We start from the raw sequence: 14,469 nt of genomic DNA, 5'->3' as shown, positions 1-14,469 counted from the left end.
TGAGGCCAAATGCAGAACTGTCATGCTGCTATGTATTTGTTAAAATAGATCCAGTCGCTGACAGGCTTTATGAATAAGTCATTAAAGCGACAATGGCACAGACTTTGAACTCAGTTTGAAACCACACCAATAAACAATGATTTTCTCTTTTGTACACTTATGAAAGGGAAAAAACTTACACACAACTCTTTGATGGGACTTTCCCTTCAACAATGAAGAAAAACTCACTGGAGGAGACACTGAAAACGTCCCAATTTTCATTTTATGATATGATAAAACAGAGACTGTATTATACTGGACATTCCAATATGAAGAAGCGCATAGAATAAAAACATCTTTGCTGCCTGAGCTATGTGCCATATAATGTCTCATACATTTATGTTGTTTGGCATCATAGCTGTCCAAATATTGTAATCCAAAAGTGACCACATTTGAAACACAGTCAAAATCAACTTTATTGCCAGTTTTTGCCAGACATACATAAAAATATTTTCTCTCCGAAGCATGGTGCAAACTGTAAAAAAAATTAACAAATTATGACCTCAAGAAAGATCTCTGACTCTATTGATTCATCCATTTCATTTAGTTTACCTGACTGGCATTCATGTCAGGGGAACAATATTGACAAAGTGTTAAGGACATTACAGCTCAATAAGATAGAAAGATAGAAAAAAATATTGAAGATGGACATCTGCTGCCGATGAGCTCCCTTTACCTGCATTTGAGAAATAATACAACCAGTTTCACAATGTTAAGTTCTGCCAGATCTGGAAGAAATGTTTAGGCTTTTTCTAAATGCTGCTTTTATTAACAAACAAGTCCTTCTTCAGAAATACAAATCTTGAAATTTAAGGGTTTTTTTTCCCCAAGGTGTTCGGTGTGAGTTTTGATGGAAAATCTGTCTAACTTCCTTTAAAAGTAGAAATTGCTGTTGTGCATAGCATTTCTAATAGGAACATGTGTTGGACGCGTTATGGTGAAAAAATACTCTTTTGTTTTTTTGGTTAAACGGAACATGCTTTATGTTGATAAAAATGCCCAGAGGTCATCAAAAGCAAACAATGTCCAGTAGAAGGACTTGATTGTGATACATTAATTTCAACCAGGAGAGACTTAACTAAGAGTCAACAATTATGTATTTAAGTTTAGGAAAAGATAAATATGCAATGACTTCATGATGACTTCATGCACTCAGAGGTAGCCAGAAACTGGTTGAATTATTACTGAAAAAGTAAACGCCCATAATCAGCTGATCATCAGAGCAGGGAGGTGGAGGAAGTGAGACTTGAATGAATGTGTGAGAGAATAAAACATATTGTCAGCATAAGAATACAAATTGTAAGGAATGCAATAACCTCCTGATCCTAACCAAATCATATGTTATGTCTAAGTAGGCTAATCAAAAGTGTATTGAAATATTACATTGTTCACTTATTTTCCATACAGCTAATGCTCCAAAACAAGACCCTAATGCATAAAGTTCAGAACTACTGATATTACTGTCCACGTTTCCTGTAATCCTCTCACGTCCCTCAAGAAAAATCACTCAGGAAGGACAGATGTTCATTTGCAGGAGGAAGCATTTCTACAAATTTCTACTCGAAGAGCTTAATGAGATTTTTCACACTGGGCAATGTGCAGGACTTGGCAAGGCCTGCACATTGGCAAGTGCTGGCCTGTTTTAGCCACTGGTGGTCAAATGTTCACATTTCTATGAGCCAGAAACACAGCGATTGATCTACTTATCCATTGATCAATATCTTTGCCAAACCTGGTATGCAGTGATGAAAGATCGAGCCACATGTGTCACCAGATCAGATCGCAGCTCTGATATGAACTCACACTACTCCAGTGCAGTTTAGTCACCAGAGTTTAACTGAAAGGAAGAGGAAGCCTGTTCTAATCAATGCTAACAAGAGAGACGCTACACTCCTCCAGCCTTCCTCAAACTGCCTTCTGCTGGAATGCAAAACATCTTCGGGGGCTGCATGCACAAGTTTTGTTTATTTCCACCTGGCTTGATTCGCTGCTTAATGCGTGGAAAATTGTATCTGCAACAAATTTGGAACATTGTGCCGTGTAATGATGCCTGAAATGGACAACAGTGTGCTTTAGTCACTCAGCAGTGCCTGTGCTTGCGCCTCTCTGTGTGTGGGTCTGACTGATACTCCCTGACAAATGGAAAGTGCATTAGAGAAGACAGTTTCACACCTCTGGGTGACCTGGAGACAATTTATTTTTCTACTCCCAACACTTCCCTCTCTGATTTTTCTTAACTTTCTCCATCCTCCATTCACTACTTTTTTTTTTCTAAGTAAAGTGAAAGGAGCTCCGTGTTATCACTGTTATCAAAAAGAGTTTGAAAGAGCTTTGAGAGAGGTTATAGGTCAAATAAATTTGATTGAAGCAGAGGATTGAAGTGTTTTCTTGATTTGAATAATTTGAAACCTTTTCAGTTTGGTCAAGGAGAAAGTGTGTGCTGTGTGTGTATGCATGAATAATGTGAATCATTTTTATTTGCTAATATTTGTGCAAGAAAAAAACACACAAGAAGCGAAAAATTCATCAAACTGATTTAAATTATCATCATAAATATGTGCATTTAAAAAATAATAATATGTGGCATATGTTAGTTTTTTTGCTTTAGTGACTCTGGGACAAATATTTAAATACAGATGGCAGACGATAGAAAATGACTGTAATCATTCTTTAACTTAAGTATGCAAGGATGAGAAGCTCAAGACCTCCCACTGCTGATATGTGCATCGACTGACAATCACCCTCGTCGTCCCTGTTGTTATGGCAAAATCGTGAAAAAACTCATTAATCAAATTTGGCATTTTCTGAAAAAGCTGTTTACACAACCTGCCAGGGGCAATGAATTCAATTTGATACTCCTGGCAACACAGCATACTGATGTGTGTGTGTGTGTGTGTGTGTGTGTGCGTGTGTGCGTGTGTGTGTGTGTGTGTGTGTGTGTTATTATCCCGACTTCATCTAGACTTTAATCAAAATGATTGAAGTTTAAGTAAAAATAAAGGCCAATTTTTACAAGTAAACAAAAGGAAAATTGTATCTGTCAGTTTTTAAAGTCATTTTGTGATACATATAGCAGAACATTTACTTTAACGTAAGAATTCAAATGTGCAAGTATGTGTAAATGTCTTTCTGTGTGTTTTAAACAAACAGAACACATACAAATTAAGAATATAAATAATGTTTACAGATTTATGCAAATGTACTTTGTTGCATTTTAATTGAATGCTCAGTATATAGTATATACTGTACGTGGATGCTTACTGAATGTCAAAGTGTGTTTTGTGTCTCTCTGTTGTAAGTGTGGGTGTTTAATAAAAATATAAGCTAAATCTTCTCTTTTCATCTTTAATCTTCCAGGGGACCATTCACATTTACATCCACTCTTACTCCCCCCACTCCCTTTGTCTTGTTGGCTCAAACTTTTTCTCCATTCTTTGAAATCTTCTTTATTTACCTCTCTTACTTTTTCACCTTCCTTTACTTTCATTTTTATTCTCCAGTCCACAAACACTCCTCTTCCCCCCCCCCCCCCACTCTCTTGTCCTCTCAGTAGCGCTCCCATCGTAGTGAATGGCTCCTCAAAAGGGAGATGACTCAATGCGGATTCCCAAAGCGACAGGCACTGTGCGAACACGTGTGTGTTTGTGTGCAAAGGTCGCTCATTTCCCGCTGGTAATTGAGAGCTGAGGACTGTAAGGAAGAATGGGATGGCTGTGGATGTGTGCGTGCGTGCATTTGTGCGAGCGCGTGTGGGTGTGTGAATTGGTGTGTTTCCCTCAGCACTGACTCATAACTGCCTTATTGTGACAGGAAGTTCAATACAAAATCATTCAATTTCCTCCTGCGTTAGTAAAAATAACCAGCCTTTAATTTTTCACATTTCGATTAAAAATCCATTTCAATATTGACCTCGATAATGAATGACTTTGAGACAGTCAGCGCAGACGTACTGTGCTGAGTTTTTAGCAGGCTGACATTTCAGTGAAGAGGAGACACTACTGCTGCACTTTGAGTCCTCGCTTCATGATGGCTTCATTAAATGTCAATAGAGATGCCTACAAGTTCTAAGTCCTTACAGATACTCTCTGACCTCAGTGACTCACATTCCTGATATGCAAGTCAATGGGGACTTTCATTTGTGTAACAAACACACATTTTTTTCATCAGTAGAGAACATATTTATGGTTATGACATCCATTACGGAGCAGCCTTACTCTTACTGTCTGTGAATGGATATTTTTGGGTGTCGGTTTGTGGCTAAATATGGTGCCTTGAACAGTGGCATGATACGACATAGCGACCACTGCCATCAGCGTGTGAATGGGTAGGTGTGACATGTGGTGTAAAAGCGCTTTGAGTAGTCTAAAGACTAGAAAAGTGCTATATAAGCTCATGTCCATCACTCCTTTTTAGTTTTCCACACCAGTGGCACCATCGGGATCAAATTTATTGGTGGGCTCAGAAACCATTCCATCCAGTATGGGACACCCTTATCTCCTAGGTTCCCACGTGCTCATATGCGATCACAGTGAATGGGCGATCAAGAGATAGACAGAGAGAGAGAAAACTAGTGCACTAATGCTAACCTTAACAACACTAAAACTTGGATTAACCACAAGTTTCCAGACAACTGCCCTGCAAAACAAGCACCAGCTAAATATTAGGCGCAATGTGCTGTAGTATTATATACAACTAAAGCTATTCCTTCCAGAGGAATGTTTAGTAAAAGTGAGTATTGAGCTTGAATCTAGACTGCAACATATCTAGCTTGACAGAGTCCGATCCAATTTTTAGCTCAACAGCTGTAATAAATGTCACCTGGAGAAGCTGACATAGCACATACCCTGGATATTTGCTGCTGTGTGGGGAAAATGTTGCCATGATGTTATAGCTTGGAAAGAGGTCACTGATGGGGCTATACCTTATCTTATATCTTAGATTGCTCCCGGACTTCATTATAGACTAGCTGGCTGCTGCCTTCCACAAATTCTAGCAGTACCAACATAAGCAGAGTTTGCTAATATGAAACTCGGCACAAGCTTTACTGCAGAGTTTCTTTTTATTTCCAAAAGCTGAAAAATCTTCAGTGGTTTGCTATTCTCTACAGTCGGCACCAGAAATGTTTTTATATAATAATAACCCTTGGCCGTTACCGTTACCCGCTCTCAAGAAACCGTTTAGACTCACTTTGGTCATTTTTTTGTATCGAAGTATGAGGGTAGTAACAAACCGCATGATAAGAGGCAAGAGATATGCAAGTAAAGGAAGTAAAAGAGAGTACTGTGTTTAAGGCTGATTGGTTCTGGGGGGAAAACACACACATTTTAACATCTATAGAGTGGATCTGTTTAAACTTTTATCCTTTAACATTTTAAGTGACTCACATGATGCAATAAATCCTGTGACAGGTACTGATGACTCCTTCTATGCAAGGGGCACAATGTCTTCTTGTCCATTTACTTTCAGATTTATGCTGTGATCAGCCTCCATAATATCAGCCTCCATAATACCCCAATCACACAGATTTGATCAGATGCTCATTAATCCAGTCTCACAGTGGAAAATAAATCACATTTGCGATCCCTCCCCAGACTGGAACTAAAAAAATACAGGCTGTGTTTTAAGAAGACTCTCAGTGAGTGTTATTAAGGTAACCGTGGTAACTTCCAAGTGTATCACTTGATGGCGTCTCTCTCTAAATCCTTTATGAGCCTTAAATGAGTCGTGAAAAATGAAAAAGAAAATTACGTTCAATTTGAAATCCTTTGTAAATATATCCTTGATAACTGGGACTCTGTTTAAACATTAATGTAAATTCAACCATTACCAGTGTTCATATCATTGCAAAATCTTTCCATGTTGGCCAAATCCCCAAACAGAACCAAAGGATGGGATTATTAGACGATGTACCAATAGCGTTGAAACTTGTTTTTGTCGTTACAATTTGCAGTGATCTCACTGAGCACTTCTATACCCACGTGAATATGAATGTGAAAGCGACCTCCCTCACAGTTCTTCTGTCTTATGATAGAGCTGTGCCAAACTGAAACTAATCAACTGTCATTGGCTGCGTATTAAAGAGTCTACCAGTTATGTAAATGTATTTGTTCGGAAGGTGTAGATCACATTAGATATAGTCTACATTAAAGTATGTTAAAAACGTTGCTTTCTCTCCTACACATCTTTAATTAACTTTGTTTTGTTTTTGTGCTTTTAATTGGATTACAGTTTTCAAATTGTTCCTATATTGAGGTTTATATTCTTTTAATGTTCTCTGCTTTTCTCTCGAGCACACTGTACTTTCCTTGGAATGTAATGTGTTAAATAACCAGAGTATTTCTATGTTTCCACCACATTTCTCTTAATCAGTAGGCACTTTCAAGGCCTAATGAATTAAGGATCGGTTGTCACTCGTTCTGTTGAAGATTTTATTGTTTTGCTTTTGTACTAATTTTCATTTTCTGGTTACAAACTTTGCAAAAGGAGGTTTTGTGGCTTCCTTTGAACAATATACTGGGGACCATCATGATGTATATTAGACAGAGGTAACATCAATTAGAAAATACATTCTGTTCTCTGCGTGAGTACAGTCAGTTGTGTAAGAGAAGCTTCTGGTAAGCAATACATATTAAACAGCCTTTTTACCTTTTGGTGGCTATTAAACAGAGATCATTCTACTTTCAAATATGAGAAACCCCATACTGAAAAAGATAAACAATACATTTGCCCCAGTGCATTTCAGTTGGGGAAGTCTTCAATTCTGAGTCTGCTCCATTGTTGCTGCAATTTTATCTGGTTCACTTTCATCTATCATCTACAACTCTTCCCGATGTCCCTCTTGGTACAATGTTTTTCTAGTCTTACAACTGTCAGTGATTTTCACTGTTTGATTTGCCATAATTATGTCAGGAGGTGTGAGACTGTGCTTACTCAGGGCATCAAACAAAAAAGTTACACAGACATGTCAGTACTGGAGAACATTTTGAAAAATGACAGAGGAAATACCTCCCCAATTCCTATGGAACGGAAAGTCTATGAAGCGCTCTTACAACATCTTGGTTTTGTTCTTTCTCTTTGTTGCATGACATGTTTCGTACCATCTCAGGTCCAAGCTGCATTGTTTTTCCATTCAATAAATCTGACTGATGGAAAAATATCAGAAATTATGGTCACGATTTTTATGAAGGAGTTGCTGGTGGGTCTTTAGGCTAGACCAGTTGAGAACCATTGGTCTAAATAGCTCTTGATGTACAAAAAAACAAACAAACAGGACAATTCACTGGAATATCCAAGGAGTGCAGTGGGTCACATGACAAGATGCAAAATAAGTTGAAGCATTTAAATGTCTCCAACCTACAATAAAATGCAGTATTTTGGTTAAAATGTAGGGAGTAAGACTACAAAGAAGTTTGAAAAACTCTCAAACATTATGTGGCACCCCCAAAACGCTACTTACAAAGTATTCCTACATCGTTGCATTCCAACTTAACAGTCGGCAGTCACATCAGAAGTGCACAGTAAACTTCATTGATTAAAATAAATAGAGCTGGAGGAAGCTGGCTGGTAAGTGAAGAGTATAATAATTTAGAGGAGGATGAAAGAGACAAGACAAGAAAGGGAAACAGCAATGGAAGCAAAACAAAAGAAGCAAACTAAATGACCCAAAAATATTGAGGAAACATTCACAGATATATAAGAGTGACAAGAACAATGGGGGGAAATTATACATTGAGGCTGAAAAGAAGACAGCCGGGGAGTTTAAGTGGGTGGTGGAAGGATTAAAGAGAACAAAGAAATATTAAACATCTGCTAATCACTACGATATCTTAATCCTAATATTGCAGTTACAGGTCACATATTACAGATGCAAAAAAAAAACAAAAAAAAAAACACGAGTCTAAGGATTCACGTAAGAGGGGAAGAGGTTGAATAGCATCCAATGTGGTTATCATGTGGCGGTTTGCAGCCTGTCACGGTTGGCTGGTGAATGGTATTGATGCTCGCCTGCGCTCAGTCTCTGCAGCTTGCAGAGGAGGACATAATCTTGTCATATGCGGACATATTGCATGTCAATGCCGAAGCATATGGACTGCTAATGCCATCCCTTGCTCCGGGAAATATTATTATCGAGAGAGGGGGAGCGGGAGAAAATGAGAGAAAGGTTGAGATAAGGGAAGGATTGGCAAAGCGAATGAAAAAGAGAGAGCAGAAGGACGAGATGAGAAAGAGTGCACGGGGTGAAAGGTATGGAAGAAGAGGGAGATGAGGTATAGAGAGATACAGGTGAGTGCAGGGGGGGGGGGGAGGGGAGATAAGAGAGTGTGTGTGAGTGGGAAAGAGAGAGGGGGTGAGAAGAGTAGAGCTGTGACAGTTTGTTAAATTATAAATGTGTTGGAAACGAAGCATGGTCTCATACAGCAAGCTCGCTCTGCCTGCAGTGTGGGTGGTTCATTGATGCGATCTGGCATGGAGGATACACACACACACACACACACACACACACACACACACACACACATACACACACACACACAGCTGTTATAAAACTACTACAAATCAGTGAAATGGTTCCACACTGGATGCAGAGTAAATGGTGATCATTCTGTGTGTGTGTGTGTGTGTGTGTGTGTGTGTGTGTGTGTGTGTGTGTGTGTGTGTGTGTGTGTGTGTGTGTGTGTGTGTGTGTGTGTGTGTGTGTGTGTGTGTTTGTGTGCGTGTGTGTGAGTGCTTGCTTAGCTGTGCTTGTGGGGACAAACTCCTGACTTTATACTAGCTTGTGAAGACCTGTTGCCATGTGAGGACATTTTGCCTGGTAAGGACTTAAAAGGACTTATAATGGACAATAATACTTTATTGATGTTAGGGTTATCAAATTCAGGATGTAGACAGAGTTTGGGAGTGGGGGGGGGGGGGGGGGGCGGTTCAAGGGTTTCCCCCTATTAGCTGTCGACAAAAATGCTCATGTAGACAAAAATGATTTTGTTCACTGTTCTTTGGCCATAACCAATGACAGCCTGAGTAGAAGCGGGACTTTCCTTTTTCTCCACAGTGGCTACATTACGCATGATACAGATGTTTCAGTTGACAAAAAAAAAAGGAGAACAACAGGGTCTGCATCCTCGTCTCTTTGGGATGTCAGGAGCACATAAGGTCAGCTGACTTGAGTTGGTGAAATTAACTCAAAGTAACAAAAAATGTATAACGGAAACAATATTTGCTGGAAGTTCAATATTTTGATTCTCATTTTTCAAATTAATATCCTAGTTACATTTTAAATTAACCCCAGCAATAAAAGGATTAATGGATAAACTGACAGGTGTCCAGCTGTAAAATGAACCTACTCTGAAAACTTTGCTAACATGTTTCTTACTTTGTTTTTTAAGACACTAACAAGAAACATATTTTGTTCATTGGTACAGCACAGTATTCTTGGTCAATAATCGGGTTTTGTCTCAGGTTAAAGGAATTACCATCCATTACATTGTTGCCCAAAAGCAATAATCCTACAGTTTAGCTACAACGCATTTGATGTACTATTTCTACCTTTCCTAATTAGAGGGGTCTTTTTAAATCTTACTGTGGCCTATTATCCCTCTGTAGACTTATTCCTACCTACTGGGTAAACTCACACCCCAGGTGCATAATTTTATGTCATCTCTCACCCTTTTGTTTTTGTTTTTATTTAGTTTTTTCACAGTTTTTCAATTTATACCTGGGGATTACATTGTGTTTATTTGTGTTTTAATTAGTTATTCTACATAATACCAATACAGTATCCCAATCCCAGGGGGACCCCAGTCAAAGGCAACCACTTGTGTCTTTGCAGATTTGATTGAGCAATTTCAAATGCATTTTTTGCCATGTAAGTGTTGCATTACTATTAGGGGTCCAGGGGGAGCAGTGAACAGTGTCCATCATTTTGAAGGAGAAAGACAAAGATGCGGCATATCCTTTTATATAAGCATTACAAGCACTGTGTCTAAGAAAATGATAGGAGAAGAGGGTCCTTTATTGATCATTCTATTTCAACTATTTTTGCTTTTTCTATATGAATAAGCCTCTGTAAATGACTTACCTCCAGCTATACATATTAAAACATAGAGTAGACTCAGCCATACTGTTTTTTTTAACATGCAATACTGCAATTAAACTTGTTGTTAAACTGCCTGAAAGGAAAAATGAAACTTCCTTTGTCTGTCATCTTTGATTTTGTAGTTTATGATTTGTAACCTGGCTTAAAATATACAATAGAATAATTGACACAGTTATGATTATGCAATTCCTAGGTTGGTGAAAGGATGACCCTCTATACCAGGGGTCTCCAACAGGTAGCTCGGGAGCTACTGGTAGCTCGCGGGCAGGTTTTCAGTAGCTCGCCTATAGGTTGACCGACTGTGTTAAAAATAAAAATCTGACGACGGTAAATGCACCTCTTCCCACTATTCATATATTTGGCCCATAAAAATACAAAAAGTATGAAGTACTAATGTTTTCTTGGACATTGATGTGAATTTAAGATTATTGATAAGCATTGGCTTATTGCAATTTCACACATGTACAAACAGCAGCTTAATTCAGCTGAGCTATGTAAATAAATGCAAGCGATTTGATGCAAGTAGCCCTTGGTCACTTTCATTTTTTGAAAGTAGCTCTCAGATGAAAAAAGGTTGGAGACCCCTGCTCTGTACTCTATCTCTAATTGGCCAGCATGCGCTCTAACTAAATATGCAAGAGGAGTCTTATGTCACTGTTAGTACCGGTAACAGAGGCCGTTTGTCCTCTGCTGGACGGGACACTTAAAAAGAATTTGGGGAAAAGTTAAGAGTATACTCTTAACACCCACTAATTCAGGCACCACTACACCACTGTATTTACACATTAAAGCTGCTTCTCAGTATTCCAGTTCTTTTTGAATGATTTTGATTCTACTTTGAAGGCCACTAATGGGCTTAATGCCACACTGAGGGTTAGCAAAACAACTTAACCATGAGAATTTTTGCATCAGAGGAATGTGAGTCATGCTTTAATGGTAAGATGGCATGGTGCAGATTATATACACAACACTGGGTTTGACATTTTCGCCTAAGCTATTCATTTTTCAGAAAGTTTGTCACAGTGTAATGGATTTATTTTTCTGCCTGACTTTTAGTCAATTAGAAAGGGGGGGGGGGTTGAAGAATGAAGGAAGAGAGGAACTTAATAAGCTCAGAGCATGAGATGCAAAAACTGTGTTGCGATAGAGGTCAAATTGGAGAAGTCTGGATGTCAGTGTTTTGGGTTGATATTTAAACTGACCTAGACATCATTAATCACACTGGGGACCAGCTTGTGGGCCCAGATAGCTGAAGAAAAAAGTCGAAGAGGGGAACAGAGGAGGAGACATTGGCCCACTTTTATGTTTTTGCTGACTCACATTGACAATAGTAGGCGGTTTTAGATGATCATGTTGTGCACAAAGTGACCGTAAATACACCTAAAGAAATAAAGCTAGCATAGTGAATAGCAATTAATATTAAGACTCACATAAAACACACTCTGAAATGGTTTCTCACACACTGAGAACACAGCAGGGTATCTTTCTGCAGTGTCTCCAGAGAGAGCAGAACAGCGACTACAGTGTAATTAGGTCTTGCTTGGTCAGGAGTTTTATTGGAGACAGGGGACTTGCCTGGAGCAGACACCATAACTTTTCAAAGAATACCTTGAGTCAGGGAGAAGGAGCTTCTTGGGCAATACTCTTCTTAAAAGAAAGCATTTGTTTGAGTATTTTAGAATGAAAGAAAAAGTACTGCAACATGGAGTGAGATGTAAATAGCAGCGACAGCAGCGTTTATTGTTCATGTTTCAATCAATCAACCAATCAATCATTATTTGTATATCGCCAATTCATAACAAGTGTTATCTCGAGACTCTTTACAGTAGACCAGGTTAAAGACCATACTCATTGTTAAGAAGGGGTGATGAGATAAGATGCAGGAAGGATTTCTCCTTTGTATTCCTCGTGTTCCTGTTGTCAACACTTCCTTCCCGCTGACGCTGAGGTCGGAGCAGGCCGTGCATGAACGAAGACGGCGGTGGTTGTGGGGTCGACACAGTCCGATGGTGGTGGCTGGGCGTCGGGGACGTCGGGTGGTAGTATAGCGCCAGTTCACCTCGCTGAAGGTTGGGGGCGCTCCGTCTACTCGAGAGTCCGGACTCTGCTGCAATTTAAAGAATTAAAGCATTTTTAAAGGTGTACTTACATTTTGTGTGCACCAAAAATTCAATTCTGACACAAGCTGCACTGGAAATTTTTGATGCAAGCTTCATGCCATTGTCCACAGGATAAAGCGCAAATATGTAATATTGTGTGCTTTTTCGAGTGGGGGGGGCGTTTGGGGAATTGTTGCTGCCTAAATGTCTAATTTTACCACAGAAAATTTCACAGCAATCAGTTTTCAGATGGTTTTAGTCTTTCACACATCTGAAGCCAGATACTTTTTTCAACTGTGAAATAGTCTTCATAGGTCATTTCCTTTATTAAAGTTGTATGACACTTATAGCAATATACTAAGTTCATATAGCAAATTGCACACCTCATGATTATAAATATGTCATCATACTGGATGCACAAAATGACAGCGACATCAGGCTGATGTTTCACAACTACTGCTGCCACACAGAGCATAAAACATAGTGTTTCTGTGTCTGTCTGTTTGTGTAGAAGATCTGAGAATGCGGTGGCTTGGCACTGCAAAGAAAAAGTCACAGCCTTAAAGTTGTTTACCCTGAAGCACAGCAGGACGCATCAAATGACAAAAACCTCTGGGTTAAAAGGACTGTCAGAAGAAAACTTTAAGAACTTTCTCCCAGGCAGTTCTATGCCTCAACCAGGCCTCAAATTGTTAGGTTTTGGGTGAAGGTGTGGGCCTGCAGATCGGAGTGAAGTAGAACAACTGGAAAAAGGCATGAAGTATAATAAATGAATGGACTGTGCCGCAAGGTAGCCATGAGTTAAATCTTTGATATTATAGTAGTACGGCTTTATCTGTAGCTCAATTCTCTGAAGATGTGTAGAAAGTTTTTACGACAGGGCCTATATTGAGTGGAAATGAAGATTCACTGCCATGATTTTTGATTTTGTGTGACTTAAATTGGGGGGGAAATATTATGGGAAAGCCAAACCTACATTTTTATTGTCCACACAGACAGCGAGAAAGGATACAGCGTTGGAGAATATCAACAGGCATAGTTAGGATTAAAACATACACAACAGTGAGCAATAAATAACTCAAGACTGTACTTAAATACTGCACAGGTTCTCTAGGTTACTGCAGCATGATGTCAGCCGGAAAAGCTAAATTAAAAAAAAAAATTCACTGATACGTGTGGACTTATATTTTGACAGGGAGAAAAGAGACATTGCCAGATCAGATTGTGGATGAGAACCCAAGCTAGTCTAATATATTGCATTGTGTAAACATTATCTGAAATATTTGCCACAGCATGTTTGGCTCTTTCCCTCTCTCACTCAACTTTCCCTTTAAGTTTATTTTTGTTTATGCATTCATTTTTGTTTGCTTTCCTAATGAAATGCCTGATATGTGATATTTTACATCCGTGGGGAAAATGTATGCAGCCCTTAATTTGAAATGACACTCAAACTTGTAACCTTCAGCTCTGTTCCTGTTATAACAAATTGTCAACACTTACAGGGTGCACATTCAGTTGAGTCCATATTTGATGTGTTTAAGGTCTAAAGTTCATCCCAATGTTTCCACTCAGACTCAGAAGCGTCTTTGTGATTCAAAGTATTCGGTCTAATTGGACGACTGCATCAAAAGAACTGCATACAGCAAGATCCAGAACTTAATCCTGTGAAGCACAGGGTCTTGGTTCCCTTGTCTGCTTACAATTTTATAAACTTTTGAAACAATCCAATAACAAAAACAACAGACACCAAAAGTAGACTTTCCCTCCCTTGCTACAGAACACATTCCATATTGTTGCTTTGTGAGCGACTTCCTTAATAAGCCAGTAAACCTCAGCAGAGGATGGATACACTATTAACATCTGTGATTAAATGACCCACTGAGTTTCATTGCATATGGACTTTCACACCAGCTTTCCAATTTCCCCTCTAGAGGTTATAGCTTGTTTATTTTAAACATAAAGTATGGTTTCAAAAGTATAACCTCCACTATTGAAAGTATTTGCCTACCACACTGATAAAAGTCTTAGAGCAGCTTTGAAACCCATTTGAAGAGTTGTTTTTCTCCAGATGCTTTCGGGGGGAAATAATACTACAGATGAACATTGATGATTGGATCCACAATCTCCTGGAGTCTTCGTAATAGGTCATTCCTCTGAGCTATACTGACTCTATCAACAGCTTAGCATGTCGGAGATCATTTAAATTTCCGCCAAATCCTGTTATTCTGAGAGGGATAC

At 38.9% G+C, this 14,469-nt stretch overlaps 1 long non-coding RNA gene across 1 annotated transcript in view; it reads left to right on the top strand.

The window, feature by feature from the left end:
- The first annotated feature begins 4,379 nt into the window (after positions 1-4,379).
- The window catches only part of LOC132956675 (uncharacterized), a 176,735-nt gene continuing 166,645 nt past the window's right edge, over positions 4,380-14,469 (top strand). The window contains exon 1 of the long non-coding RNA XR_009666068.1: positions 4,380-4,416. This is a non-coding gene — a long non-coding RNA (uncharacterized LOC132956675). The remainder of the gene's footprint in view (positions 4,417-14,469) is intronic.

The sequence above is a fragment of the Labrus mixtus genome, chromosome 22, assembly GCF_963584025.1.
Source record: "Labrus mixtus chromosome 22, fLabMix1.1, whole genome shotgun sequence".
NCBI lineage: Eukaryota > Metazoa > Chordata > Actinopteri > Labriformes > Labridae > Labrus > Labrus mixtus.
Note: the sequence above shows the minus strand (reverse complement) of the source record. Positions and strands in the feature narration are given on the sequence as shown.